Raw genomic sequence first — 5785 nt, forward strand, 5'->3', positions numbered from 1 at the left:
AACTGGAAGATGTGAAAGTGTCTAGCAGCAATCAGTCAAATTCTATATCACACACACCTGTCTGTGAAACCCTGAAAAACCACAACGTTCCAAAAATATCACCCTGGCGGAATGATTCAACGTTTAGGCCTATTAACTTGCACTGTACTTTTGTTAAACTCCAATGCAACATAATTTCACACCTGTAGTGCACTGGGACATAGTCAACATCCGAGTGCTGGTGAGGGCATGGTATGTAGCTTACATAATATGACACGTCTGTCTTACCTCTGCTGAAGTTAGCGCTGGCCCCCCAGCAGCAGCTTGGCGATGTCATAGTGAGCCACGTGCACAGCACACATCAGTGGTGTCCACTCAAACCCCAGCCTTGTCTCCACGTCCAGGCCTAACACGGCATGGATTAGAAAGGTTAAACCAGTCCTTACAGAGTTACAGCACTTAGTTATTTGACTGGGCACAAAGACCCCAGATCAGTAAAATCCCTATTGGTGCAAAGACAATAAGTTAATACTCTCTACTAATTTGCAGTATCTCACTTATGTTCCCATTTTCACCCTATTGGTGCAAAGACAATAAGTTAATACTCTCTACTAATTTGCAGTATCTACCCATGTTCCCAGTTGTCCCGGACAACGACAAATGGCGATTTATACTGTCTTCTAAGTTTTTAGGAGTGCTGTCCTATGATCCCAACTATATTCAAACTATGTTCCCAATTATATCCATCCCAGACCGATACAATGACAATAGATTTTTATAGAATATAGTGACAAATAGCGTACACACTCGAGTGCTGTCCTATGATCCTAACTATATCCAGACTATGTTCCCAATTATATCCAGCCCAGACTGATACAATGACAATAGATTCATTAGTCTATGTTCCCAATTATATTCAGCCTAGACTGATACAATGACAATAGCTTTTTATGGAATATAGTGACAAATAGCGTACACACTTTTATCCAATAATTCCCTATATCCCCAGCCCACCCCTGGTGGTACCTAGTCTGGGGATTTCAGTATTTTCCCAGAACCGCTCTTCTGTGGAACAATACTCAATATACCATGGCTTTTAACCCTCACATTTATCAAACATTTGCATAGTATATTATGAAATCGAAATAGTATACTGTAATCGTTATTTATAGTACAATAGGGTTCACTTACATCAAACAGGTGCTTCACAAAATTAATTTGGATAAAGCCAATGTGCAAAACTTCAGTTATATTACAATAGGTGTTTTGCTTACCTTTTTAAAAGCCCGGGCAATTTGTGAAACACAGTTCGATGACAGTGATGTCCAATAGGCTGGGTGAATTCCAGCGAAGTTCCGCCACCAGATCACAGTCGGAGGTCACCAATTGTCGAGATTGCGTAATTCAAATCTGGTATTGGAATAAGAATCAAGAGATCTTCAATCCAAGCTTAATTTATTATATGCAAAATGTATTGTATGATAAGTATGAAGGTTCGTATACGGGCTCACTGACAAACCACGCAGGGCCGACAGAGAACTAAGAATCTGTTTTCAGATTCTTTCTCAAATACTCTGACAGAAAGCAGTCCCTTCTTCTGTTGGCCAACCAGAGCAAAGGACTGAGTGTGGTTCAGCCAATCCGTTGGCGCAGGGGTGGGCCCAACTCCTCGGCACTCCATTTGTTACTAGACATGGTTGCTATGATAACCTGCAGAGCCAGCACCCAGAAAGACATCCTCCCACTGTACTCCATGTTCAAGGACAGTTTCACAGAATACAAAGAGGCAGTGAGGTCTAGTACTTTGAGACACAAGTTCTTATCTCCCCTTACTCCCTAAAACAGCTCCTCACATTAATCACAGCTTGCCAAGTGAAACAATCTACATCAATGCATTCCTTCCAAGGTAGTCATCTCATACAGATCCAATTATGAGAAAAATAAAACCCAACACAATGTTGTGTCAGATATACTGCGTCATGACAGATTGAAATTGGTAGGCTTATCCAAACAATTCATAAATGTGCAATTGTTACTTTGCATGTTTCTACCTTATACTTATTTACTGCTTGCTAAGGGTTAGCGTGCTAGCTAAGGGTTAGCGTGCTAGCGAAGGGTTAGCGTGCTAGCTAAGGGTTAGCGTGCTAGCTAAGGGTTAGCGTGCTAGCTAAGGGTTAGCGTGCTAGCTAAGGGTTAGCGTGCTAGCTAAGGGTTAGCGTGCTAGCGATGCTAACGATGCTAGCTATGTTGGCAAGCTAGCTAATAAGTTTAGCATAATTGGTAAACATGTCTTTGATTCAGAATACATCAATACACTGTGGTTAACCCAATGTTACATGCATTGGAAAATAAAATTGCTAGTGTAACTTGAATTGGTTTACAAGCTAGCTAGAAAAGCCAGTTCCTTTTCATCTGTTTTGTCAAGCTATAAGCCTGCATGTGTGCTAAAATATTTAATTAAATCCCCTCATTAAATTAATATATTTAAGTTGCATCAGTTTTTTATAGCCCTTTCTTACCCAAATACCATTTTTTCCGTTGGAATAATTTGGATGAAAATAAGAAATATGTGAAAGAAAATAAGAAATAAGTGACCAGATTTTGTTATTGAAAACCCTGGACATTCACTTCTTTAAAAAATAAATATATATACAGACATTGCCAGATTCTTTAACCAAATCCCTATTTCCTACACTAATTTTTTAAGATCGAAAACAAAATGGAAGATAAGAGTCCAGGAACCTACAAAGCAACCATTCCAGTCTGACAGCTGATTATTACATAATGCGGAGCTGTAGTAAACTGGGACATGCCGGGCATATCCAACTCGGCACTAAGGGTGGAGGGGGGTGCACAGACGCAGGGTGGCCGCTAGGTGGGTGACTCAAAGCGGTGTGCTCGTCATGCTTCGACATGTCAAGGGAGGTTAGTAATCTGGCTTCAGCCCTACACCGGCGTCAACAGCCGGAGCAATGCTAGCCCTGACATGTCTTTCCGAGCCTATTTAAATCCCGGGGAGACGGGGAAGTGGTTCCTACTGCTAGCATCCGAGCTGAAGCACTTTATGTACAGAATATGAAGGGTGTATTATAGAGATGTGTGTGTGTGTGTATATAAGGGACGTCTACTCTTTAGTACTTCTATTTATTTAGATAGGTAAGCTTGTTTCTGTCTTCCAAAGCTTGTCTTGACGTGTATGTAATTGTATACTTTTATAAGGCATTGCATGTTAACTTTGACATTTTAAATGTATTTTTTGCTCTACTCTTCAACAGGTGAAAGACAGAATGGCAGAGAATTGTGAGAGAATGTCAGAATGGCATAGAACTGGTTCCCAAATAAATACGTTGGACAATGAGAAACTTGTAAGTATTAACTTAAATAGCTCTCCCTCTCTCTCTCTATCACACATTTTACATCATATTTGTTTACAATGACATTGAATCTAAAATAACGTTTTTGTTTTATGTGCTATTTTTTCCCAGGTACGACCAAAAGAGAAACTGCACATCTTATTACAGCAGGCAGGTGCAGACAAAGACGTTTTCACCATGAAAGAGGTATGAAGTGACTTGACAGCTGGCTGTCTTTGTTGCCTGTACCCTGCTGATATAGAAACCACACGTCTTTGGCTCAACTTTAGTTAATCAAGTTATTGTTTGCGTGAAGCAGACAGATGAAAACCGTTAAGACCCTCAATGGACATTATATCCCAGACTTTTCAGTTTCCATAATATTTTCTAGTCTCATATTTTAATTAAGTTAAATATTTGATGTTGTGAATTTCCAATTGCAGTATATCTTAGTTTACTCCTAGAATAGTGGATATTAGTTCATTTCTAAGGAAGGAATAGTTACACTTCATGTGTTGTTAGCAGCCAAACTACTGGTATAGAAGTTGTGTAGGTGTTGCCTCTGGATTCTTCTCCACATAGTTAGATTTACACTAGTTTCACTATTGGTTGTCGCTTTCATCAACTAAGTACTACATACAGTAGATGCTCTCAAAAAATATAAAGGCTTTTGTCTTGGTTCTGTTGTTTTTCCTGTTGATATACTGTTTTACCTACTTTAGTTGAATGAACTGATTGTCACTCTAGATAAGAGCATCTGCTAAACTAGAATACAAATGCACTGTCATTTACTTATTTTAAACATAAATGGTGAGCTATGATTGGCTAGCAGGTCCCCTTGGTTTTGAAGACATGTCACACAGCTTTGGGGAGAATTGTCAGGGGGTCTATCTGTCTGTGAGGAAGTCTGAGTCAGAGAGAGAGATTGGTGTTTATCTTAGTTAGAATGTTAGAACATTCAGTCACCTCTTGACTTCCTCTCTGACTCACTGGGGTTCAAATGGACCTCTGGGATGTCAAACTAGTCTGGGACTCCTTCCTCTCTGACTCACTGGGGTTCAAATGGACCTCTGGGATGTCAAACTAGTCTGGGACTCCTTCCTCTCTGACTCACTGGGGTTCAAATGGACCTCTGGGATGTCAAACTAGTCTGGGACTCCTTCCTCTCTGACTCACTGGGGTTCAAATGGACCTCTGGGATGTCAAACTAGTCTGGGACTCCTTCCTCTCTGACTCACTGGGGTTCAAATGGACCTCTGGGATGTCAAACTAGTCTGGGACTCCTTCCTCTCTGACTCACTGGGGTTCAAATGGACCTCTGGGATGTCAAACTAGTCTGGGACTCCTTCCTCTCTGACTCACTGGGGTTCAAATGGACCTCTGGAATGTCAAACTAGTCTGGGACTCCTTCCTCTCTGACTCACTGGGGTTCAAATGGACCTCTGGAATGTCAAACTAGTCTGGGACTCCTTCCTCTCTGACTCACTGGGGTTCAAATGGACCTCTGGGATGTCAAACTAGTCTGGGACTCCTTCCTCTCTGACTCACTGGGGTTCAAATGGACCTCTGGGATGTCAAACTAGTCTGGGACTCCTTCCTCTCTGACTCACTGGGGTTCAAATGGACCTCTGGAATGTCAAACTAGTCTGGGACTCCTTCCTCTCTGTTGTTCATCAGGGAGACAGTTATCTCAGACTGAGAGGCTGCATTGATGCTTTAGTTTATAGGGTGTTGAGTGTTTAACTGGTCCACATTGATTGCTGGAGAATATGTTTACAGTCTGTGTAATCTGCTTTTATGATAAGGAACTGATGCCTTCATGGCAGTGATCAATCACAATAGCCTCCTGTCAGCTAGAGAAGTATATGGGATGGAGTCATATATTTCTACTCAGTACAGTGATCATGTGTCTTATCAGTTGCCTGTCTAAAATGGGACCCAGAATACTCTTATTCTGTTGTCTGGATCAGTATGGGATGAGGTGTATCGACTAGACTGGGACAGAACTGTCTGGATCAGTATATGGAGAGAGGGTATCAACTAGACTGAGACAGAACTGTCTGGATCAGTATATGGAGAGTAACGACTAGACTGGGACAGAACTGCCTGGATCAGTATGGGATGAGGTGTATCAACTAGACTGGGACAGAACTGCCTGGATCAGTATATGGAGAGTATCAACTAGACTGGGACAGAACTGCCTGGATCAGTATGGGATGAGGTGTATCGACTAGACTGGGACAGAACTGCCTGGATCAGTATATGGAGGGAGGGTATCGACTAGACTGAGACAGAACTGCCTGGATCAGTATATGGAGAGTATAAACTAGACTGGGACAGAACTGCCTGGATCAGTATGGGATGAGGTGTATCGACTAGACTGAGACAGAACTGCCTGGATCAGTATATGGAGGGAGGGTATCAACTAGACTGAGACAGAACTGTCTGGATCA

At 41.7% G+C, this 5785-nt stretch overlaps 1 long non-coding RNA gene across 3 annotated transcripts; it reads left to right on the forward strand.

Annotated features, from left to right (window-relative positions):
• Positions 1-537: 537 nt before the first annotated feature.
• Positions 538-3748, forward strand: LOC311118195. 3 transcript variants are annotated; one of them, XR_014611772.1, is made up of 3 exons: positions 538-3135; positions 3255-3344; positions 3465-3746. It is a non-coding gene; the product is annotated as an uncharacterized lncRNA (long non-coding RNA). The 3 variants fall into 3 exon arrangements; XR_014611773.1 differs by having other exon boundaries at positions 539-2854; positions 3465-3748; XR_014611774.1 differs by having other exon boundaries at positions 539-2904.
• The last annotated feature ends 2037 nt before the right edge of the window (positions 3749-5785 follow it).

The sequence above is a fragment of the Coregonus lavaretus genome (genome assembly GCF_964263955.1).
Source record: "Coregonus lavaretus genome assembly, contig: HAP1_SCAFFOLD_435, whole genome shotgun sequence".
Classification (NCBI taxonomy): Eukaryota; Metazoa; Chordata; class Actinopteri; order Salmoniformes; family Salmonidae; genus Coregonus; species Coregonus lavaretus.